At 35.0% G+C, this 27,339-nt stretch overlaps 1 protein-coding gene and 1 pseudogene across 20 annotated transcripts in view; one reads left to right on the top strand and one right to left on the bottom strand.

The window, feature by feature from the left end:
• Gtdc1 (glycosyltransferase like domain containing 1) overlaps nucleotides 1-27,339 on the bottom strand; it is a 329,610-nt gene that overhangs the window by 193,182 nt on the left and 109,089 nt on the right. The window lies entirely within an intron of this gene.
• On the top strand, nucleotides 890-26,500 carry LOC103161245 (annotated as a pseudogene).

The following is a 27,339-nucleotide window of genomic DNA, read 5'->3' as shown; positions in this document are numbered from 1 at the left end:
TGCTGGCTTGCACCTCATGGCTTGCACAGTGACTTAGGGTTTCTTTGGATTATACTTCCACATTGCTGTTCATCACTAAAGGAAGTTAGGACAGGCATTTCTTCACCCGAGGCTCCTCCTTCTCTGACGACTATAGCTTGTGTCAAGTTGACACACAAAACCACACAGAACAATTAACCCCTTGTCAACTTGACACACAAATGTAGTGATATATCATTTATAATTTATTAAAGCTTGATTGAGGATTCAGAAGAACAAAGTCAGCCTCAACCTATAGAGATCAGGCAGTGGTCACACACACCTTTAATCCCAGCACTAGAGGGGTATAAAAGATAGAAGCAGGGTCTTCAGTATTCAGTAGGAGGCATTCATTCTCCAGCAACACTGAGGAGAGGTTATTGTCTGAGTCTTGGTGAAAGTTCATGGAGACAGGATTAGCTCTTTCAGCCTTGAGACAGAGGTAAGAAGCTAGTGGCTGGCTGCTTTGCTTTTCTGATAATCAGCTTGAAGTTTGAAGCCTCTGGGTTATTTATTTTTTGTGATACACACAAACACTTCACTGTGGTGATATTTTGTTCATGATATAATAAAGCTTGCCTGAAGATCAGAGTGCAAAACAAGCCACACTAGCTAGCCATAGAGGCCAGGCAGTGGTGGTACATACCTTAAATCCCAGAATTCAGGAGACAGAGGCAGATGGATCTCTGTGAATTCAAGGCTACCCTGGAATATGTGAGAGTGAATCAGTCTAAAAGAGAAACAGAACTCACACTAGGGAGGTGGAGACCAAAGTGATATGGCTAGGTGGAGAGAGGAATATAAGGCAGGAGGAGACAGGAATTCATTGCAGCCTGAGGAGCAGTGAAGTATGGAGATGCAATCAGAGGACATGATCAGTCTGAGCATTGGTAAAGGTAAGAATTCTCCAATGGCTAACAGCTTTGTTTTTCTGATCTTCGGGTTTAAACCCAATATCTGTCTCTGGGTTTTTATTATTCCTGCTGCACATAACTATTAAGCCATAAACCTTCCTTTCTTAAACATCTGATTTCTCACATTAAAAACATAAGTAACTTTAAAAGTTCCACAGTCTTTACAAATTCACACACATTAAAATTTCAACCCCTTTAAAATGGCTAACCTCTTTTAAAATCCAGTCTTTTCAAATTCAGAGTCTTTCAACTAAGGGCTTCAATAAAATATTTTCTTACTTCTAGAGGGAAAAATCAGGGCACAATCACAAACAAATCAAAGAAAAACCAAATTCCAGTTGTCCAATGTTTGGGATCCACTCAAAACCTTCTGGACTCCTTGAAATATCCTGTGTAAGAATCAAATTTATTTAACTCTTGAAAGTTGATCTAGGAACATTTCTCACCCTGGATTACTTATGCTTGGGCAGAAAGAAGAAAAGATAAGATTATTTCTATCCACTAATAACATTCACTTTTGTGATGTCTGTAAAGTCTCTTGCATGAGACAGAATGCCCTACACACACTAGCTATCTAATTCTAAGAACTTTAACTGAGTGATCTAACAATTCAGTTCACATATTTTTACATACTACTCTGATTAATGTTCTTGAAGAAATACATAATGATTTTAAATGACTGAGGTTAGACTTGGAGTTTACTTTTTAAAGAATGTTTCTAATCAATTCAAAGTTAAACAAGTTAGGCAAAGTTAAGCGGCCTTCACTTCAAAATCCGGCTCTTTAGTTCATCTGTTCAGTATGTAATATATTCAAAAGAATTATTAATATTATTCTGGCAGTGAGAATAATACACGTACTAGGATTTACATGTTGCTTTTATGTTGACGGCTCAGGAATGTGGATCCAAACTTGAAATTCTTACTCAATTACAACACCAACATTTGTTACAAGGTTTTAACAAATCAGTGCCTTATAGATGTAAAGTGAATGTACATTGTGTATGTCTGTATACTGATAAGCTTTGCATCCTTCATATTGCTAACATTCTCACACATATTTGATGCATGCAATGGATGGCAACTAATACAACTGAATATAACGGTATTTTTTTTCAATATTTGCTTGATAAATGGAACAGAAAACTTTGGACTTCTTATTCCCTATTTTATTTATGGTGAAAATCAAGCTGCTGATTTGTGTATGTCAATAAAAATTCTAAAGAATGAAGAATGTAGCTCTACAGAAGAATGTTTCCTAGAATGTTCAAGATTCTGGGTTTAAATTCCAGAATATAAAATGATAATGATAATTCTAACTTTCCTCAGACTCCAGAAGTGGGTTCCTAGGCCATTTCACTCTATACCACTGAAATAGACTCCTCAACATACATTTCTGTACTACCTGTGAATGAAATATAACATTCCATCCTATTCTGGAAAATATATATTCCCTCCTAACAAAGCCCACCCTGTCACCATGAATCACTGTATTTAATCTTTGCTCTAATCAATCTCATCACATAATCTCTGGTATGGCACTGTTATTTCTTTTGCCTTTGCCTCCATTCTAGTATGCTCTCCATCTAAAATGCTAGGGGACTGGTGTTTGACAAGTTATTGATTTTGTGAATGGTAGCTTAATTTATCACTATTCTTATCCCCATCCACTGGACCCACTGGAATGATTTGTCTAGCTATACTCCTAAAACAAATATTTCCCATGAAAATTCAATCATCCTGTACGTTCCCAATTGATCTTCAAATGTGGACCTCCAGTGTTCCTGTTACCTGAAAGGTAGTTCTGTATTTCCTGTTGCCTATAAGTAATACATACATAGACACAATGCCATTCCTTTATACCCAGTATACTAACATTGAACTAATTCTTCCTATGCATTTCTTCTCAACTATACCTTTTGATCAAGAGTAATCTACTGTGCTAGAGTGTGTGCAGTGCCACAGTGAAGTCATATTTAATTATTCTTAACCCCTGGTAAGCATCACCACCCATGTAGATTGGAATATAAAAAGTTGCTGAATTTGGACTTTTCTCCCACTGTACACCAAAGATTATCTACCTTCTTAAATGCTTTCCTTCTTCTTCAACTCCCTTTTAACATCCAGCCTTCGTGTTTGCTTTACAAAAACACATTGTGTTTGCTTTACAAAAATATACTTGCTCACTCTACAAGTCTTTTGGGTAAATACAGGACTCTAAACACAAGAAAAACCAGAAGCCAAGTTAAGTTATTCTAAAGCCAGATACTGACTAATTCTAATGTTCAATATAATCTAGATGAAGGTCTGTTCTATGATTAGGGCTCTGAACTTGCTAAATTTCAGATTACAAATGTTATCATTTAAATTGATAAGTTACTAGACCAGATTCTCTGAAACACAAAGATATAAGCCATATTCTTTCCTTTAAAAACACAGAACCATCTTTGGCAAATACAGAATTGGGAGTTTTTTCCTATAGGGCTACGTTTTTAGTTAACACAGACACTGACACCTCAGAAACAAGAAAATGAACTATAAAATATAGTAATATGTTCACAGAAGAAATTATATGATATAGAGTCCCTTCACAATAATACCATGGTAAGCAGATGATAAAGGAGAGAACATGTGAAATATGATTTAGCATTACTCAGTTGTTTAAGACACTGATTGCAATTTAGAGATTTGATTTCTGTATGTACACTTTTAAATCCCCACATATTTCCTTAACTTAGGGTGATCTATGAGTATAGTAGAATTTCATTAGGTATTATTATGTTCTTTTGGCAAAACAGTAATATTTGGTTTTCTCCTAGGTTCATGACCTATCTAGACTTGGGTTTTGCCATGCAGGTATTGTCGGGCATAGGTTCCATCTCATGGAGTGGGCCTCAAATGCAATCAGGTAGTGGTTGATTACTCCCACAACTTTGGTGACACTATTGCACCAACATATCATACAGGCAGGTCACCAAAAGAGATCACAGAATTTATAGCTGTATTTGTGTATACCTTCCTCCTTTGGTAAAGAGCAGAATACCTCCCAGGACCATGACTACTGGTCAGCAGAGGTGAAAGCCCTAGGTAGGAACACAGTTCAACTTCTCTGTGTTCAGTGAGTTAAGTAGGTGTTGTCTTCAGCAATAATGCCTTATCATCAATTTATAAAATAGGCTTGGCAATGGCCGTAGTTGTTTGGGGGTTTCAATGGAATCCCTTTGGCCAACAATTCAATCATCTATTACACATGGAATGGATTACCTCCTACAATTTTGAATTAAATTGTTTGTTTTTTGGTTTTGGTTGGGTTTGATTTCTTTCTTTTTTTTAAGTTCTGTGTATATTCTAAATACAAACTTTCTGTCAGTAGTAGATGAGGTAGAATATTCACTTGATAAACTGGCTCTATCTCAAATGATGGTGCCCTTTTGCTGTATAAGACATTTTTACCTTCATGAAGTTCCATTTATTAACTGTTGGTTATAGTAATCGATGCTTGTGTTATCAAGGGCTCATTCAGAAAGTCCTTTCCTATGCCAAAAAATTTAAGCGTATTCCCTGCTTTCATCTCACTCATATTCCGTATGCTGAGCTTTGGTTTAGGCCCTTAGCTTACTAGGAGTATAGTACTATGCAAGATACAAGATAATTATAGTTTTGTTCCTCTACGTGCAGCTATCCATTTTCACCAACACTATTAGTAGACAAAGCTATCTTTTCTCTAATATGTATTATTGGTATCTTTGTTAAAAATCAGGTAACAGTGTAAGGCTTATATTTTGATTCTCAATTCTAATCCATTATCAATAAATCTATCTTTATATGGGTACCATGCTGCTTTTATTACTATAGCTCTATAGTATACCTTGAAATCTGAGATGGTGATCCAAAAACAGCAGGATCTCCATGACACAAGACTGGAGGTGGAAGTCAGGGGAGAGGGAGCACTGTCTATGGTGTGACAGAGGATAGAGACCTCTAACCAAAACTATGATTCATAGCAATGAACACTGCAAATGAAGATGAAAGACTAAAGGGTGAAGCCACACCACAGCTTCCATTACAAAATTCTTTTTCCTTTCTTCCTTTCTTCTTTCTTGTTTTGCTCGTTTGGTCTGGTTTGCTTTTTGGTTTTTCTTTTAAATTTAGTTTTGTTTTAGGGGGGAGGTTCCAAGAGGGTAGGGCAGATATGGGGAGACGGGGAGATGAGCAGGATTGGGATGCATAATGTGAAAACAACAAAGAATCAATAAAAGTTAAGTAAAAAAAATTAAAAGTGATGTATTTTTAAATAAATAATTAGTAAATATAAAAGCTAATGATATCACTTATAATTCTATATCCTAAGAAAAAGAGGGTACGTGTTTTTGCATTTTAGATAGTTTGGTCTTCTTTTCCAACATGTAAATATATTTTATAAAATATAAATTATACCATATGTCATTTTCATAATATAATTTTCACTTAACACACTTGAGTATATAACCAAGTCTTTAAATGTTTATTAGCATTATTTAAAGGGCTATGAAACTGATATTCTACTATATAAAAATTCTATAACTTATGAAACTGTTTCCTAAGTATTGGATATTTGAATTGCTTTCCAATTCTTAGACATGTTTTATTGAGAGTTCTAATCACTCATTTATCAAGATTGGTGGAAGTTCTCAAATACTGTTATATTTAAAAACTAATTACTTAGCTCACCAGTATCGCACATAGTGGCAGGTAAGATGCCACTGCTATCCAACAGACAAAGCAGAATGACCCTCAAACTCAGTTCAGTTTTGCAAGGCTCCTGAGGCTCATGCAACATGATGAGATGGAATATGCTTAGGTAGTAGGTTTATATCATAACTGAGGAACCCTGTGCTTAGGAAACCTGGATCCTTTATAGTGAGCTAGAAACAGAGAACCTGTCTTATACTGGATAGTAACTAAACCAGGTATCTGATCTGAAGGACATACTATCTCCATATCCAAATGCTGTTTTTACAAAAATTTCTTTTAAAAGAAAAAATTTCTTTGACAAGAGTCAAGAACAAAACTCACTCTGTGTTTATATGTGCAAGACATAAAACATAAAGAATCCAGGGAAAATAATTTTCATACATTCTTTAGGATAAATACACTAAATATGAATACTGAACTTCTTGATACAACATACTTTCTTGTGAAAAACTGAATCACTTCTAGGAAGACAGATGAATCTTGGCTCTAAGTTCCAAGCTATTCTCCTTATTGGAACTTTTAATTACCTACTATGTTCAGAAGTCTGAATTGACCATGTCTGTTGTTTACAGTGATATTTTTAATTTTCACATTAACGACTGCCTTAACATACTATCTAGTATTTACAAAAACGTCTAATTTTCTTTATTTCACTGGTAGCAAAATAACGCTGCTCAAAAACAGAAAAGAGCAAATGTAGCAGATGTTTACAACCACTCTTAATAATAAAAACAAACAATAACAAAAAATATCTGAAGTGATTTTCTACAGGGGAAAATCAGTAATTTTCTATGTTGAGAGGAAGTCTGTAAGAATTCTAGACACTTCCACATTTTGGTAAAGTACTTTTTAACAAAATATTTTCCACAATTTATATGTCAAGAGAGTAGAAATGATAGCCATTTAAGCCAATAGAACAATAACGGAATTTATTTTGGTAACTAAAAGGGACACAAAATGATCCAGGACTGATATTAACAAATAGGATTCTTAATAACTAGAACACAGAGACATTTGGCTGAAACAATTGCAAATACTTAAAATTTACAATCTGCCTAAATACGAACATGTATTTCAAGGCATATTCATAGTAGTGAACATTTTGAAAACCAGGGTAACATTACATGTAAAGATTACATTAGAACCTAGGCCTGTAGTCAGAGCACTCTAAGCTGTTAGGGGAATGGGCTTAGGTCATATTATGAGTCCATACACTTGCCTGGACTAGACTGGAAAACTGGCTCAAAAGTCTCCCCCATGAAGGAAAAAATTTAAAGTATCAGTGTTCTAAATAATATACTATGTAGTGGGTATTTGCTCTGCCCATTACCTAGGGCTGTCTGGCCCAATAAAGGTGGTGCTTCTTGTCTATAGATATAACCTCTTAAAAGGAAAGATGTGGGCCATCAATCACGCTCTTGTGTGGTGGTCGGGACTGAACTGCTCAGGCACAACAAAAGACCACAGCAGCTAGTTATCTTGTTGTATCTGTAAGTGTATCCTAATAAATAAATCCTTGACACCCCTTTAAATGAGCTCTCATGGATTCACCAACTATACTTTACAATTTTATGATTGTGTATGTCCTCCAGTTTTTCAGTTTTTCCATGTATATACTTAAAATGAATGATTCTAAGTACTTATGAGATGAAATGCATAGTTATGATCTATTCCAAAGGCATTCTGATAAGAACATGAGCTGAGACCCACCACAGCAAAATAAAAATATTCTTTTGACTAAACCATAGCTAAATTTGGGAATTTTAAAACCACACTGCTAAATATCATTTTAAATAATTTAAACTATTGAAATTCAATTTAAGCAATTTTAATTTGAGGTATTAAAATTTAAATGATTTAAATATTTTAGCATAGTATTCTCAATTAAATGTCACTGAGAAATTACTGTCTAGATAAAGGATTTCTTAAGAAGCTCAACTCAGGAAGCTTATTATCATCTTGAAAAATTATTGCATAAAAGAAAAGGGTAGTAGGTAAAGTTATTCAAAAGTATTAAGAAATGATCCAGACCCCTGAACATGTATGTCAGTAAGGAGGCCTCTGCACTCTAGGGGACCCCTGGTGGTGGATTATTATTTTTCCCTGGTGTAAGAAGGGACGTTGAGAGCCCATCTCACATGAAGGTATACACTCTTGCCCTGGACACATGGGAAGGGCCTAGGCCCAGCCCAGGATGATGTGGTGGACTTTGCGGAGCCCCTGTGGAGGGCCCTACACTGCCTGGGGAGTGGAGGATGGATGGGGTGGGGGGTGGGTTGGGATGTGGTACGACAGGTGTGGGTGAGAGGAGGGAGAGGGAGAAGGGATTGACATGTGAAACAAGCTTGTTCCTAATTTAAACTAATTTAAAAAAAAAAAAAAGATTTGAAATAGAATTACCATTACCTACAGGTAACATATAAATGCACAAATGTCTACATGATCTCCTGAAACTTAGAGGACTTTAACATAGAGTTCTATACTCTGTCCTCTCTTAAGATCATGAACTTCGGGGTGTAGTGGCACATGCCTTTAATCCCAGCACTTGGGAGGGAGATCCCTGAGTTGAAGCCAACCTGGTCTACAGAGCAAGTTCCAGGACAGCCAGCAATACAAAGAGAAACCCTGTCTCGGGGGAAAAAAAAAAAAAAAAACAAAGATCATGAAGAAGGAAGAATCAAAGGTTTGAAAAAGGCAGGTAAACAATGCTTGAAAGGAGAACAAAGTTTCCTGCTTCCTTTTCTCCCTGTTTCTTGTTTTCTATCTTGATCCGAATGTCCATGCTTTCCTTTTGTTTCTGAGGGGTAATTTTTTGGAACATAAAATTGTGGGTGAACAATTTTTTTCATCACTTAGAAGATCCAGCTCTTCTGTCTTCTTGCAACATAAAATCAATGTTCACATTATCTATGAATTTTTGGTTAGTTTCAGATGGAAAAGTTAATTCAGTTCCTGTTACTACTTAATGTTTAGAAGCTGACATTTTCCAACAAATACATTTAACCACAAATGAAAAAACAAATCCAATATGGGTATTAGGGTGGCAAAACAGAAACTAAAACATACTTGCTATGTCAGCATTGGCATAATATGACTCCAGTGGGAAGAGTAACATGTATTTTGGAGAGGGAATAGAATTACTGACCCTCTACCCATAACAGCTAATGTGTCTGGATACTGTTTTCAAGCAATGGAATATACAAAGAGTGGGAAATGGCCTCAGACCCACTAGACAAGACCCACATACAGAACTCAGTGCAGCCAGACAAAAGCTACTTACTATCTCACATCCACATAGCAGAAAAGAGCTAAATTCCAAAGTTAATAACTTCAATGCATTTGCTGCAGTTTACACACAGGTTTTCTCTGGATCAAACCTCCAAGAAGAACTTGCATCCAATTGCTGTGTGAAGTATGCATATGGGGTGGGGGATGTGGACACACTCTGCTTCTCTTATGTGATTAAGAATAATTTTGGACAAAGAAGAAAAATAATTTCTGAAGAAATTATTATTCACAAAACTGAATTCCGGTGTCTGCTTGGAGGACCATGAGGTTATTGCTCAATGGTTTTATCTCTGTAAAAATATAAATATCTGATGGAACCAAAAAAGAAAAAATCAGCCACCATGCTGTGTTGATGATGCAAACCTTTAACCACAGCACTCTGGAGGCAGAGGCAGGGGGATCTCTGTGAGTTCGAGGACAGCCTGATCGTCAGAGTAGTTACAGGACAGTCAAGGTTACACAGAGAAACCCTGTCTCAAAGAAAAAAGTTTGATGGATGTGAGAGGCAAAAACATAGTCTTCCAGCCATAACTAACTCACAATAAAGCAAGGAAGAGCTTCTTAAGGAGAATCAGCAATGCACTAGCTGTCCCTTCTTCCTCTTTCATTCCTGATTTTTACTCTTTTAAGAGAGAAGATAAAGTACTTAATTGATCTTTTGTTCCACACTGATGACATTTTAAATGAAAACTGAGTTTTGGGAGAAGTGGTTCTGAGAACTCAATGAAATCTTTCTGATGTGCTACAATGTTTCATTAAAGAAAATCAGCCAAATAATATTCCTGCCTCTTAAAAATATTTTTCTAAAAATGCCTTCTAATCTTAAAAAAAAAACAATGGTACTCAGAGATTGGCTATAAATAAACAGGTTACACTAGTAAATGTTCTGTGCCTATTTCTTCAAAGTAAACAGTAAAAATGGTAATGAAGTTAAATGTGAAATTCTCAAAGGATTTGACATCAAATAGTTACCATTCTTAAATTTGGATAGCTTTCTATTATCTGGGGTTTGGCCAACTACAAGTCTTTCACATTTAACAAAAAAAAAAAAAAAGAAAAAAAGAAAGAAAGAAAGAAAGAAAGAAAGAAAGAAAGAAAGAAAGAAAGAAAGAAAGAAAAACTAACTACTCTTGTTAAGGGTGAGGTAGCTTTAGGTATGATGTTTACAGAACCTATTATGTCAGAATTCATTTTTATGCTGTATATTGGTTTTCCTACTTGAAATAGAGAGTTAGGTCCTGTCTGACTTGTTTGATTAGTGATGACAACACAGTGTATGAGATTTGGAAGTAAGAAAATTACCTTTCATACAACAGAAAATGATCTATTTGATATTAAAGAACAAAAGTACAGTGATGCACTGAGTGGAACATAGGAAAACCCTAACGAAATTATAAGAAAATTTCCATAACAGAGTCACCAGTAATGCTGATCTAATAACAGGTTCCTGTCATTGCCTCTCTAATATGGCATTGTACTTAATACTTTTGAGAGCCATATTTTAATCAGATTAAACTCAAGAAAACTGATAAGTATCTGTTTGGTTCCTAACTTTAGCTTCTGCTTCTTATTTAGACTATTATTACAAGAATCTTCTTAAACACATCTGCTAGGATTGCAACCGGAGTACAGCTTATATTGTGAGGTCAGAAAAACATGTGCCAGTGGTGTTCACGATCTATGCACAAACTGCAGTATAGAAATGTTTAATAAAGACAACTAATGCAAAATGTGTTCCTTTTTCCCATTGTATTAAGCAGCTAAGAATATAATTTATTTTGGATTCAAGAATAGTTTCTGTATTTTTCGAGGTTCTCTAGGGGAATAGAATTTAATGTATGTATGTATGTGTGTAAGTATGTATGTATTATGTATTATGTATGTATGTATGTTATCAGAATGGCTTACAGGCTGTCCGCTAGCTAATTCAACAATGACCACCTATGAACAAAAGTGCAAGAATCAGTAGTTGTTCAGTCCATGAGGCTAGATATCTCAGCAGGTCTTCAGTATATGCCCAAACCTGGAACAAATAGGCTATATATGAGTGAAGGAATAGACTTGTCAGTGAGAGCAATCAGGCAAAGAATGAAAGCTACCTTCTTCCATTTCCTTTATACAGGCTGCCACCAGAAATTGTGCCCTGATTAAAGGTGGGTCTTCCCACCTCAAAAAAACTGGATTAAAAGTGGGTTTTCCCACTTCAAATAATTCCATTCAAGAAAAATCCCTCACAGGTGTACCTAGCCACTTGGGTCTTCCAAATATAGTCAAGTTGACAGTCAAGAACAGCCATCACAATAACAAAGACAAATATTCAAAGAAAAGTTGTTCCAATATTACTTTTCTTCAAATATATTTACATAAAATCCAAATCTCTAAAATTTATTGTAATTTTGTAAATGTGAATTTATGGAAAGAGGCTATGTCTGCAAGGACTGACTGACTGATTAAAACAGCAGTAGTGAAGAAAGGTTGGAATGTTACAGGTCCAGGGCCTGATTATAATTTATCTTGAGTTAGCTTTAGCCTCTTGCCCACCTCTGCATTGGGCCTAACATCCTGTGATTAACATATACAGACCTTTATTAACTTAGCAGACCATTAGTTTCCACCAACTCAATATAGTAAAGTCATCAGATGGCATCTGTGACATAAGGAGAGCTTCCCCATCTTGTTACAACTGCTTCCTATGCAGGGCATAGTGCTACAAATCTGTTTCTGACAATGTTTTGAAAATGCCTTGATTTATTTAGCTTTCTTTGTTCTGTTACTATAAAAACTCCAGAAAACTGCTTCTTCGTTCGATCATTCTGTTTAGGAAGACTTAATGATGTATGTTCCCAGGCCACAGTTTTTCCACAATAAACCAAGCCTTTTACTCCTGTGAGGTGAGAATGGTTTGTTTTGATGATATGTTCTAAAGACTAGTTTACCTACTAGGCAACAATACTTTAATACCTACATGACATTTATGCTGTTACGCTAAATCCAGCACCACTAAGCATACCAATCTGAGTAAATGAGAAAGTCAGATAAAGCAAATATCACTTTTTACAAACTGAAAAAAATTTACTGCTGAGAACAAGATTTCCGTGGATGATAATCCATTAACAACCCAATAGTGCCAATTTAGGCATTAGGTAAAAGTCATATTAAAGTTAAATTCATGTTAAAATGAAAATTATCAAACAAAATATAATAAAATCTAAAAGAATACTACCCATAAATAGACCAGCACCTCCCCCCCCCAAAAAAAACACCTTCTTAGATTTATACATACTGCCTGCAACATGTAAAATCACATTAGGGTAGATAGATGTAGTAACGTGTATGCATACCTTTTTAATATACAGTTTTATAGTAACTTCTACAGTACCTGTTACTTAAAAGGTTCATCAGTAGACTATGTGTATAACATGCATGAACCTGCACTGGTTACTCAGTACAATATAATAAAATCAACTACACAAAACCACAGCTAAATTGTCAGGTTTACTTTTGTGAGTATAAATAGTCTTCAATTGTTTGTACACAGAATAGGACATCTTTGACAATATTATCAATCAACACTTAGCAAGATTTCTACTAAAATCTTTCTGGTAATCACTGTAACACTAGATCTGACTCTTAAATGTCTAAGAAGAAAATATTCACTGCTAACAGTGATATTCATTTTAACATTTCTGAGTTATGTATAGGTTTAGTCTACATTATTTTTTAATATTGGTAAGATATTTTATAAAAATTTACAGGTCAGGTTTCAGGTGAGTAGAATAAATACACCATATTTATAAGCACATGACATACTTTTAAACCAACTTTTAAAATTTCTATGGCTCTTTCAACATATTCATCTTACAAGATATTCATCTATTTGTGGCATCATATAGGTCTGTCTCCCCATCTGTCTATGTTTTTCAGGAAGACTAGTATCTGGTTCATGTTTCTTTTTTCTTCCTCACATTAGTAGCTGTTCATAAGCCCATTACTATGTATGCCATTTTTGTATTACTTTTTGGTCAGCTTTTATCGATCATGTTTTAATACAATATAAGCTTTCTGTTGGAGAACAGGGGACAAGTAATCAATGTATACAACTTAATTCCAACCAAATTTCATTCTGTATGGTTAGAAAATTAATGTCACTAAAATCTACTATTGTCACAATAAAAAATTAGATTGGCAGCATGATATAATACTAAAATGTAAAGCTAAATTTTCTAAGAATAACATACATAGTTACTTATTTCGATTCCTTGGCTTAATCTACCAAATGTAACCTGCTTCCACTGCAGGGTCATATTTGTGTAGGAACTTACATCTTGCATGTGTGGACATCTTGAAGTATCCTTTTTTAACAGGATATCCTGACAACACCTCCCAACCCCCAACTTACTTAGTAGCCTGACTTTGGTACAAGCTCATCTGGTTTGACTAAAATCATTGCATTATTTGGCAGTGGTTTCTTCTACGTGGCGCTTGGAGCTCATTGAAGCTCAAGCAGCACAGGAAATGCAAATCATGCAAACCACCCTCATGATGGCAACGTACAGTGGCGTGATTGAACGGCAGTACGCACGGCTCGTGGGCCAACCACATGAAAGGAGCCATTTAAAGACCAGATGAGCGAAAGCTGGGATAAGTTAGAGAGTATGTGCAAGCTTCAAAGCTGGGAGAATAGCATCCTTATTTAAAATAGAAGAGTTTTTATTATTGCTTTTTATTAATAACACCTGTCCAAGTCCTTTACATTAGAGGAAGTGATGGAGGTAGACTAAGTTGAGCACACATTATTGAGAATTTTTACGTGGGCCAACATTTCTTTTCTTCACATTCAGGTATGGTACAATAGTGGAACACTTTCCATGTCTTTTTTTCCACAGGATTTTATATGATTGTTAACAATTATTGGAAAGAGTACCTTTAAACAGCTTTTAAAAGATATTATCTGGCACTTTGCTACAGTATATATAATTCCTATGCTGTCAGATTCACTACCATATGTTAATGATATTAATTCCTCCAACAAATACTAAGGTGCTATATACACTTAGGAATTCTTCAACAAAATCCTTAGGAGCAACATAGAATTTGCTGCTAAAGATATCTTTGAATGAATCTAACACAACAACTAGAGCAGAAAAATACTTCAGAAAGTTTTTACTTTCTTTTTTATAAATGGTTGTTTTCTGGAAGTTTCTAGTTTACCATCAAAGAAAATGTGACTACTAAGAAGTTATAACCAAATAATAAATAATAAAAAGGAATATTCAACTTTGTTTACTTATAATTTTAAATTATTTTCCAAAGCTTTTAAAATATCTGTTATTTCACTAGCACACAAGCTTGAAAGTTCTAGGTTCTTCACTAAAGCACCTGCTCCCTAACCACCAATACTATTAAGAAAATATAGAAGTCAGATGTTTGTTTCCATATCAGGAATAGCTAGGGAAGGAGATATGACCAAGTGGTTAGTTAGAACACTTGTCTTTGAAGAGGACCTGGGTTTGATTCCTTAGCATACATAGCACCACTCACAACTGATTCTAATTCCAGTCACACACTCACATAGTACACATACATGCGGACAAAATTCCCATATACATAAAACATATCTTTTAATGAGGAAAGCTAATGCTGTGTCTAGGAAACAGAAAATATCACCCTAGATAACTGCAGAAGACACTAGACAGAATTCTATTCCTTGTTAGTACTACTTTTCCTTACCTCTTTGAAGTTTCATTTGCAAGTAATATAATCTGTTAGTAAACCCTGTGACATTGAACAAAAGCAAAGAACTACTAAGCAGAGAGTAGTGCTACATGCCTATAGTACCACCTGAGGATGAGGACAGCATGCTGTGCCCGAAGGAGGAGGGGATGTGAAAAGAGAGGAATAATGAAAGGGGGAGAAAAGTATAATAGTGTACCACTTAGGAGACAAACACTGTGCTACTCTGTCAAGCTTCTTAGATACTTTATCTCATTTGGTTTATGTTCATATTCACAATAATACCAGAGCAGGAAATAATAACCCCATCCCATTTTAAGGAAGAGAAAACTGATATTCAGAAAACTCAGTAATTGCCACAAATCTTGTGGCTAATTAATGGTATTATGAAGAGTATATTAGGATATATGTGAATCTATGTTCATACTATTTCATAATCATTGACTGAGGGGTCTGTGAAACTGTCTTTAAAAGTAAGATGTGAATGCCCGACAAAGTATAATTAAGTAATTCTCTCGACTTTTCCATCAGACATACTACATAGTTAGCTTCAATAGATGTCATTTTTTAACTAGTACAGATAATCTACTGTGTCTACATCTTTCTAAATTTATTCTAATACTAGGCAATAACTGACCTTTTTGGCAATCAGAGAAAATTCAGTCCTCAGAGCTAACACTTGAAATTGTTTATTGCTAGAGTAGCCAAGGACCTCAGACTAGATAGGCCATGGACCTAGGGAAAAATCAAATCAACTAGTCTGCTAAAGGAGCCTAGCAATAAAATATCTCGTATCAACATTCTGCTATACTCATTGTCCTCTAACCTTTGGATATTTGCTGTGGCACACATGTGCCTGCCTACACTCACATGCATAACTGATAAAGAAGGTGAAGCTCAATTTTAACTATACAATTTAGTGACATTATAGGAGAGTACTTGAATTATATTGTTACAGAGGAAGTATTTATATGCCACCCATACTAAAAATATGTACTCTGTTTTGCTACTACTTAACAAATATGAACCAAATCCATAAATAAGAGACTTGTAATTTTACTTTATGAATTAAAATATTTCTTCCTGTTAGGAAAAATATTGTATATAGTATATCCAACTTTGAAATAAATAATAAGCTTAAAACCCATTAATAATATTTTCTCATTGACTGAGATGCTTCATTATTTTAAAAATAACTCTATGTTTGATAATAAATAAAAATGATTTTTAAAAGATACAACTGGCTAATAGTTGATGTAATAGGAAGAGGCAGTTTTCAAACTTTCTGATTGCCAACTGTTTTCCTCTCCAAGCCAAGGAAACCTACGTGTAATGGATAACCCATAATAAGGGAGGTTCCCTTATTTGATTTTTATTTTATTTTTCCTTTTAGTTAATTTGTGTTAGAACAAAAATTTGCAAGCTGATCGTTTTTATGTTTGGCATAAAGAAAAGCTACAAACATATAAGAAGAGCTTGCAGGAAAGAACACACAAATCGAAGTGCTCAGAAGGCACAAAGCCTACATGTTTTTACAGTACACTACCAAAGCAATGGGCAAAAGTCAGCATAGAAACTTTGCAATACTTTGCAGATGTTTTGAGACACTGGTTTATTAGAACCTAGAAAAGCTACCAAGTAGCTGAAGTCATGACAAAACCTAGAAGGACAACATAGCTAATGGAAATAGTGAAGTACGTCTTATATCAAGTTGTCTTTGAGATAGCATCATACACTTTACCAGAAACTACAATCGTAATCCACCTATGGGAAATCTGCCAGGTGAACAAATCTGATCATTTGAGATCTAAACGCCCGTAGATATATTATCTTCTGCTTAACAGGGAAACATAAAACTTAGGCACTGAGAAGCTACAAGATAAGGTTTTCAGAGACTGTTATTTCAGAGGCTGCCCCTCTTGAAAAAGAAAGCTAAAATTGCATCTAAAGGAGAAAGCAATGAGGTGAACTAACTTGGGAAACAAAATACAAACACAAGTATATTGAAAATGAATATTAGGCATTTCCAGGTAAGAGCAAACTATTACATGGAATTGTATGGGTTCTGCTTGTATTTTATTCTATTCCTCTTCAAATCATCTTAACAAAATTTAACAAGCCCACTACTAGATTACATCTGTTTCCCTTGATATTTGACCTTGTTTCTTGCCATATGCATTCAGGGGTAAGAGAACATTATTACTGACTAATTAATCACTCCTTATATTTGCACTGAAATTATTTCAAATTCTTCCAATATTAGTTTCTAGTCTGTCATTGATTTTTGCTGATGTTTCCTAGATGTTATTAAATTTCCTAACATTAAATTCATTTTACAGATTTCAAGTCTAAACAAAGAGGACACAGAAAATCACCCCTAGCTTCAACAATTAGACATTACTCTCTTCAACTGTGAAATGACATGAACCTGATTAGAAGAGTTATATAATTCTAAGCTACTGTCATTTCATCTTAATGCAATACATTAATAGTTAAGAATATTATTAAAAAGAAATAGAGTGATAGCACAGGTTAAGATTTTATACTAATAGGTAAATGGGCAATGTTTTTTCCTATCTCTCAGAAGTCAATTATCCATGATTGTCATGGAGTCACTTATTGCTGCTGTACTAATGAACTACAGACAAAACATCCAACAAGAGAAATACAGCTTGAAGTGATGCAGCTACAACCTGATGACTACTGAGAACAGGAGAGACTGCAAAAAGCAGTAAAAGACTATCCTGGAGCCCCTGAAAGGAGTTTGGCCCCACAGACACTTGAATTTGGACTTGTAGTTTCCACTTCTGTGAGAGAATAAGCTCTGCTAATATGGGATGTTTGAATTAGTAATACATATTAAATGTTTGTCAAAAAAAGCTATCAAAAGAAATTCCAGATATTCTTTGTAAAACCCAAAGATGAGCAACATGTAATACTTTTTAAAATTAAAACTTTTATGATATTGAAAAGTTATGCTTTTGAATGAAAAGTCAAACCTCACTTAACCAGTGAGTACTCATTTATTCTTTGGAAATAAATAAATCACATGACTTCAAATCATTCCATTAAAAATAGATTTAACATAGTAATCTCCCATGAAGTCATTCAAAAACTTAATGACATTACAACTAGACATGTACATGTAGAAAAATAGATAACAGAAAATGAAATGGGTAACATGTGATCGGGAACTAAATTAACTGCACTTTTCTAGCATCTGTCTCCAACCTATCTATGGGCCAAAGCAGAACCAAATACACCAAAATTAAATTTCATCTGAATTTTATTTAAATCATTCAAACAGTGAAACATAGGTATAAAATAGTATTACTCTGCTTTTAGTTAATAACAGTGAGAAAACACTAATAAAAACCATTCCAATTAGAACTTTCTTAATAAAAATAATCATTCCAATAGAACTTCCTTTAATTAATAAGATATTTAACCTCTTTGATAAGCTTTTGTGTGGACAGAATGTTTCTTATTTCTATAAATATTCCTTAAAGGTTACAAAACAAAAGTAAAAAGAAAATATCCAGAAAGTGAAACAAAACAAATAGAATTACTGAGTTATATTTATAGTTACAATCTTGAACTTATAAAGATAAAATGTAATAATACATAATGCTGTTATTTATACTAAGCCTGGGCAGCACAGTGTAAATCATTATTCTCATCCCTGGTTGCATATTATAAATTACTGCAGGGGACTTGATATAATATAGTAAGCTCAGCGCCCTCTTATGAGCAGAGCTGTCCCTGTGGTAACCAACACAGGAGCTTTCACTGCTCCACTAGATAGGAACCATTCACATAATGCAGCACAATCTTTTAAAATGGGCTCACTAAAAACTAAGTGAATACAAAGAATTAAATACATTAAGTAAGCCACTACATGAACATCAATTAGCTATTACTCAAATAAAAATTATTCTCTATGAGAAAAAGAGCTCGTATAGAACAACCACTGCATGGATGACACCAGCACCGTTGGAGAGTGCCTTATATTTTGTACAATGTATTAAAAAGTCATGTTATTTACTCAGTACTTTCTAGTAAACATAGTATTTTAAGCTTTGATGTATCCTATGACTATAAGAAATTACTTGGGGTTTTATTTAAGTAATAATGGCATTAGTGTTATATCTTACTTAATGTGTAGAGCTAAAAATAGAATGCACAAAATTCAATGTAAACTAGAATGAAAGTTACTCAGAGATTAGACAGAACAAGATTGGAAGGGAATACATACCAATACCAAAGGGATTCATACATACATACATACATACATACATACACACACACACACACACACACACACACACACACACACACACACACACACACACGCTCACACACATACATGCTTGCGTAGGATTACACATGTGCAAATACTAAGTTTCAATTATACTGAAATATTAACTTTCAGATATTTATTGCACTGAATGCTACTCACATTTTACAAAATTGCACTCTTCTAACTAAAATCAAGAAGCAAACTTTTAACATGCTTACCATAATAATTGGAAAATTCGTGAAGTGATAGGTAAGCTAGCTTGAGTCTTCCCATAGTGTATAAAGTGAGCAAAATGTCACACTATACAACGTATATTCAAAAACTTGTTGTGAATTAGAAATGAATTTGAAAACAATCAATGAACAGTAAAGTGAGATATTGAAGCAAAATAGTATGTACCAATAGGATACAGAATATTATACAACTGACCTAAAACTTCCAATTTCTTTCTATTTACAAATTCAATTGAGAACAAGAAAAGAAACTCCAATTCTGTTTGCCAAAATGTTATTCATTTCAAAAAACACATAAGAACATTATTTCAATTTTGGCAATTAGCATATTCAGCTATTGTTCTTTTCTATTTAAAATTAATGTGAAAAAATTCTTCATGTTCAAATATTCCCATAGTATTTTTCTAAGTCTTAAAGAATAAAGAAACTGCTATACGTTAGAATATCAGTGATTCTATCATACTTATCGATGGCATTTTTCCTTAAAGAAACAACAGGAACCACTAAACCTTTGGATCCATGATAGAACTACATAACTTTCCTTTTCTTTTACAATTGACTACCTTCCATCTGTCACACTTTCATATAAAGTGCCAGTCAGTATGTGATGAGAGATGTCCTTCTGTATATATGGTGCTCTTATTGGTTGATGAATAAAATACTGTTTGGCCAATAGAGGCAGGAAGATAGGCAGGACTAGGAAATGAAGAGAATTATGGGAACGGTAGACAGAGAGATGCCAAGGAGAGACACCATGTAGCAGAGGAAGGAGTAACAGGTCGAGACACATCTCCAGTAAGATAAGACCACATGGAAATACTTAGATTAATATAAATGAGTTAAAAATTAAGAGAGAGCTAGCCAGAAAGAAGTGCTGGGCATCAGCCAACAGTTTAATAATTAATATAAGACTTTGTGTGTTTATTTGAGGTTGAATCGGCTGTGGGACCTGGTAGGACAAGAAAACACAAGCAACAGTAATGTATCTTACAAAATAGGTGGTATGGCACAACTATGTGGAAAGAAAGAATGAAACAATCTTAATTCACTTTTCTAAATACAGAAAAATATAACTGAGCACTGTTTTTACTTTTACTGCTCACTGTAAAAAGTTAGCTAAAATTCAAAATTAGTCACCACAACAGCGACATAAAAAAATGGACCTGGGCTGGAGAGATGGCTCAGAGGTTAAGAGCTCCGACTGTTCTTCCAGAGGACCTGAGTTCAATTCCCAGCAACCACATGGTGGTTGAGATCTGGTGCCCTCTTCTGATGTGCAGGCAAACATGGAAGCAGAATGTTGTATACATGATAAATAAATAAAACCTTTAAAAAAAAAAGGACCTAAAAGTAATATTCTCTCTATCATTTATTCCCTCTCAATTATGACAACTTTTAACTTCCTATAAAGTACAAATGGAATAATGCACTATGCTTTGGTACAAACAATGTTTAAACACCATCTTCTTACTAAAGTATTTACTCCATTTCACCTCTCTTATTCATATTGGAAAATAGGTAATTGAAAAACTAGAAATTAAGTAATATTACATATTGTTTCAGATACTTTAAATGAGCCACTTAAAAGAACAATATAACACCACCTCAAACTGTTCAACTTTTACAATATTTTACTCTCAGGTTTATAAACTGCAGGACATGCTGATACCAGACATTAATCCCTGGAAGCTGAGGCAAGAGATTCACAAATTGAAAGTCTTCTTAGGGTCCAGACTGACTTACAAGACAGTACTGGCAAGTCTGTAAAATTTTAAGGGTAAGAACAGGGCTGGAGATATGAGTCAATACTAGGGAGTTACCTCATTTGTGGTTCAATTCCTAATACCAGGGGAGGAAAGTGGGATGATACCTTACAGACCTTTCCTGAAAGATGACTTCATTTGTTCTTCACAAGAAAATTTGAAGATCAAGATATAGAATGATAATGGACAACCTCTTGATGAATACAATTGGCTGAACTATGCTTTAATTCATCTCCTATGACTTCTAGTCTATTGTCACCTATCCTTTCCCAGCTCCATTTCAATAGTATGTAAAATAGGCAGGCAGGTACAGTAGCAAACACCAAAAACCCATCACATGTTCCTAGGAATGCCAATCACTGAAGGAATGCACACCAAGTTGGCTAGTATTTGTAAGACAGGATTAGTCAGAATATAAGTGCCTAATCCGTGGATTCAATTTTGAACAAATATATTTGTACTTCAAATGAATGAGCGTACAAGGAACACTACATGTGTATGAAAAACTGTCATTCTTGGTAGATATGCTAAGAAAAATATGTATGATAAATTGATAAACAAGCAGTATGTAAATGTTAATAACTAGAAACTGGATGCCCAAATTTGCAAATATGGAAATATTGATTCAGGCTGTTCCTTCTGTTTTAACACACATATTAGAAGAAAGACTTCAGCTGACTCATATAGATAAATTTAGAGAGAAGGGAATTCCCCACCAGCAATCTACACATTTTAAAATGTAAAAGAAAAGAACCATACAAAACCAGATTTGTACTAATTCAAAGGTTTTCTATTTTCTGAAATATAAGATATATCAAAACTGTCTTGTGCATGTCCATCTAAATCATACTATTACCTTTCTTATATAGCATACAATACTTTTTAACAAAATATGAACCCCTGAATTCTAAGTTTTGATATTATTTGAAGGGTTTATCATCAAAAACATATTACACAAGAGAAACACAAGAACAACTGAGTGACACAGGTAAAGGAAATTCTTTAGCTTCCAAAGCCAAAGAAGCCTGAGAGGTTAAAAACTTAAAAAGAAATTCACATTCTTTAGAAATTTATTTTTCAATAGGTTGGTATTTACCCCCAATTCCTCTCAGAGATCTAATTAGGAACTACGTTTCTAATACTGTTTAATGCACATAAAATACAAGCATGCTGAAACATTTTCTGAAAGCTTTTTCCATGGAAAATCTAAAGAAAACACTGTACAAGTAGATCACTTTCCATCTACTAGGACTCTATCCAAAATGAAAATAATGGAAGGTAGGCAAATAATAACATTCTGTCTGCAAAGGCCTGCATACTGTCAGTCAGTCAAGTTCAGAGAACCACTGCTTCTTGTTGATAGTAGTCTCTTCTCTCAATCCTAGCTTTAAATACCAAAATCAGAATAAAAGAACAAAACCAACCTAATGTCACTTAAATCAACTTTACTTATGTATCAAGAAAAATTCAAATTTCGTAACAAGCAAAAAACAATTTTTTTGCCTCTGCTTTTTTACTTTTAAAAAGTTTAACTGATAAAAAATGAAAGTCAGAATAAAAAATGAATGTTAGTATGTATCTTTAAATATTTCTCAGGAATAAAAGTTATTAAACAATAACTCTTTATAACTGCAAGTGACAGTATCTTGCCCATTACAATGGAAGGTGCCTCAATGATAGCTGAAGCTGCCAGGCAGTAGCAACTGACCACCTGACATGAGCCACAATCCTCTTATACAACAGTACAGACAAAAAATTAACAAGTCAAATTTTCCCAATGAGAAGGTATTGATACTCAAGATGTGAGAGTGAAGGTCACAACTTATCACACTTGAATGGGAAACTCAGTAATACAACTACTAAACACACACACACACACACACACACACACACACACACACAAACACTTGCACAAGTTCACATAATATACAAATAAAATGTGCTGTGTGTTACACTGAATACTGAATTTTACCTTAAAAGTTTTTTCCATTAAGTTTAGTTTTAAAGTTCACATTCTTAGTTACTTGTATTTTCCACAAGTTGTAGAAACTACTAATACAGTTTAAGCACAAATAAACTTCTGTGTCAATTCTACATGCATAAAGAAACATGAGGATAAAATGCCATCTCTCACATTTCAGACCTACCACTATAATGAAAGGCAGGGTACCAAATAGGGGAGACTTCCAGGTAACAGAAAAACATTCCCTGACTACTTCAGAAAGTCTGACTCAAGTGAATGTCATCCAAATAGTACCTAGAAGAAAATAGAGGGTGTGGGGATAAGAGGAGCACAGAAGGAGAAGAGGGGAAGGAACAATCATCAACAGACGGAGAGTGGCTGGACCACACTTCCTTATTCAGACTTACTATTTGTGTCTCAGGTAGTATGCCTCTATCAAATGAATGGCTGCTCTTCCAGGCCACTGAGAAATGACCTAATTTCTCTAATTGAATCACAAGTTTACTCATGTGTTTCCCATATAGGATCTAATATAATGCATTAAATCTACAGGTGTACTTAATGCCTCACTTTTGGGAAGGTGATAAATTTAAGAAGTTAATATCAAATAATGAATCATTTACTGATTATATATGTATGTTAGCATAAACATTTTATTTAAATAGGAGAAAGGAGTTGGAATAGCACTAGTTTTTTTTTTAATTATTTAAAGAAAGGTTGTACTACATTTAGGTCCATGAAAAACTTAAAATGCTCCTAAGGCAAACTCATGAGCAAACATAATGAGTAAATATAGATAATCGACAATTCATATTATTTATTTTTAAATCATTATAACCAATAAAATATTATCATTGTAACTTTCATGAGAATGACTAAATTAAATTACACCTAAAACTAATGACACATTAAATTTTACTTTGGCTCCTAGACAAAATTCCTAACTAATGAAGCACAAACAACGATATTGATTTGTCATGTTAGTCCTTTACCCATTTTCCATCCCTTCTGTCATTACTCTTACTCAGAACTCTCACTGCTACTTAGATGCTGAGAATCCAATGATCATTTCTTCCATTAATGGTCTCCCAACTTAGCCTAAATCAGCAGGTGTCCTGTCCAGGTTATCTTGCCACACTTCCATGTTTGACTACAGTGTTTTTGCCAGCAAAAGCTAGTTTCAGTTTCATTGACGTCTCAACATTAGGTTTCAGATTAAGTCTCAACTTGACAAGATCCAAAATCACCTGGGATTCTACTTCTAGACTGCAAGTTCAATTGCAGATTCATGGTATTAAATGTCTTTTGATGTTATAATACGTTCAAAATCTATTATGATACACACACACACACACACACACACACACACACACACACACACACACAGTACACTTAGATGATTTGGGGCCTTTTGTCAGAAATACTGAAAAGGAAACACTGACAATGTCTTTCAGGAAAGGTAAACTAATAGTATAAACTGAGTCCTGGGAGTGACACACACTGAGTCTGTTTCATAGAGCAGAGGAGCAGGCATGCAAGAGACTTAACAGCAGCTCAGAATCACTGATCCAACTTTACCTGTGGGCAACCTCCCTTAAGACTTACAGTCACGTGGCCTAATGTAGTTCCTTTAATGCTTCAAATAACGAATTACTTTATTTATAAAATGTATCTAACAGATGATAGTCATTTGCATAGTATCATTAATGTAATACATAAAAATAAGTGACTAATTATATAGGTAATTCTTTACGTACTCCATAAAAATCATTTAACATGGCCCACTCAATTATCTCTAAGCAAATTCTACAAAGAAGACATGGCTCAAACATGGAAAAATAGCAATGCCTATAGTAGGAAAATGGAAGAAGGGAGGGAAGAGGCTGGGAAGGAAAGAAGGAGGAAGAACCCCCCCCCATACACACACACACACAATTCAGAACACCAACATCAACCACACTCTGCTGTTTCAAAATCTACTCATTCCTTAATCCAGTCATATTTAGTATACAAGTATCTTGCCCGATAGATGGTATATTTGTGTTACTATGGATAAAATGGTAAACATAACAGATTTGGTCTTTCTCATAATAAAACCCAGAATAAATCTGGGAAAGAAAAATTAGTAAAGCCATCAAAATAATCCTATATCATTTCAGAGCATGGAGAAGGAGCTGAAATAGAAATTTCATTTCAGACACAATGCTAAGGAAAGACTGTCTGAGATGGTGAAACTTTGCCATGACCTGAGAAAAAAAGGGAGGGAGAAGGTAAGAGGAGAAACGAGGGTGTGGAACAGGGATGTACGTTTAGTGTTGCTGTATGGCCAAGGGTCCAACTTGGCATAAGGAAACCCCTGACACTGCTACAAATAAACAAGGCCAGAATTAGATATGAGGAAACTGGGAAGTAAGGCTACAGATGCTGACAAAGATCAGCCAGCGGCACAGTTTTTCTTATTGTTTCAACTTACATATACAATGGAAGGCCACTGGCGGTTATCAAAATGGAATTATTTAATCAAATATATATTCACATCAACAAATGAACACAGGCACTGAGTTTTTCTTACATCAGTCAAGAATTACTAAGGATTATAGGGTGACCCAGTATATGCATGTTGTCAAATTTGGCTTTATGCTACCAGTGCTAGTACCTACACTGGCTAAAATAAATACTGAGGGGGGAAGAATAATGTGAGTAACTACAAGAGAGCCACGATAATTTGTACACAGTATTTCTCAATGCTTTCTCAACTGTACATGATTTTCTTTTATCAGAAGCATGACAAAATAACAAAAACGTGATAGACATCACAGAAAAAGCACACAAAAATGAGATGACTATTTTAGAAACATGAAAATATGAAGAAGAGGCTCCATCTTTTCCGCTCAGCCATTGTCCTGAGGCGCCCAGCCAGAATGGCATGATCCTGAAGCCCCACTTCACAAGGATTGGCAGCGGGGAATGGACACTTGGTTCAACCAGCATGCACGCAAGATCCACAGACCCACAGACGCAAGGCCTGGCAAGTGAAATCGCGACACATTGCCCCTCACCCCGAGTCCAGTCCCATCAGGCCTATAGTGAGGTGCCCTACAGTGAGATACCACACCAAGGTCCGAGCTGGCAGGGGCTTCAGCCTGGAAGAACTCAGGGTTGCTCGTATCCATAACAAAGTGACTTGCAGCATCAGCATCTCTGTGGACCCAAGGAGGCAAAACAAATTCATTAAATCACTACAGGCCAATGTGCAACACCTGAAGGAGTACCGCTCCAAGCTAGTACTTTTCCCCAGGAAGCCTTCAGCTCCAAAGAAAGGATATAGTTCTGCTGAAGAACTTAAACTGGCCACCCAGCTAACAGGACCTGTGATACCCATCTGGAAAGTCTACAAAAAGGAGAAAGCCAAGGTTATCACAGAAGAAGAGAAGAACTTCAAGGCTTTTGCCAGTCTTTGTATGGCCCAGACCAATGCCTGGCTCTTTGGCATATGAGCAAAATGGGCAAAGGAAGCTGCAGAGCAAGATGTTGAAAAGAAAAAGTGATGTGCTGTTGGAGTATTGCAACAAAATTTTCCATAAAGCAAATATATATATATATATATATATATATATATATATATATATGAAGGAGATACGTGTAGTTTTAATGTGTTGTAGCCCTAACTCACTTCACATCTTCCCTTTGTAACTCTCCCTATGGGCCAGCATCTCAGAAGACCAGAAGGTTCTTCATGTCACTAAATACACATGAATGCAGTGAATCATATGAATCATAGAGGCATAGAAACAATGAATCATAGAGGCATATAACAAACCAATGTGTCCAAAAGAGTTGAGAGGCCAAACCTGATTCCAAGACATTGAAAACTTTATACATACAAAGGCTTGAGAAGAAAAGAAACCTGGAGAGGTGGCTTAGGAGTTAAGAGTAATTACTGATCTACCAGAGATCCTGAGGTCTGTCCCCAGGTTCCTCACCACAATCCCCCTGCAATTCCACCTCCAGTAGATCGGATGTCCTCTTCTTCCCAAGTACTCATATACACATGACATACACTTGCACAAGAACATACATGTAGATGAAAATACAGATCAAATCTAAGGATGGGCAGATGAAGGGAGAAGGGAGGGAGAAGGAAGGGTCTAGAGCATAGCTTCCAAGTCCTTAGGAGACTCAGACTCTGCAACAGCAAATGGAAATACATTTTCTTTGACTAAAACCTTAGTTAAGAGCAGAAAATGCTTCCTCAAATAAGCAAAAGTTGAAGATACAAGTAAAAAGGTAGAATTAAAGTCCTTTATTTCCTAAATGATTTTTTCTATGGTATAAAGATTAACCATGGTAAAGACACTCAACATGCAAAACAGCTTAACTAGAAAGAAGCACCC

This window comes from Cricetulus griseus, chromosome 6 (assembly GCF_003668045.3).
Source record: "Cricetulus griseus strain 17A/GY chromosome 6, alternate assembly CriGri-PICRH-1.0, whole genome shotgun sequence".
NCBI lineage: Eukaryota > Metazoa > Chordata > Mammalia > Rodentia > Cricetidae > Cricetulus > Cricetulus griseus.
The sequence above is the reverse complement of the archived record's forward strand: the minus strand, read 5'-3'. Positions and strand labels throughout refer to the sequence as shown.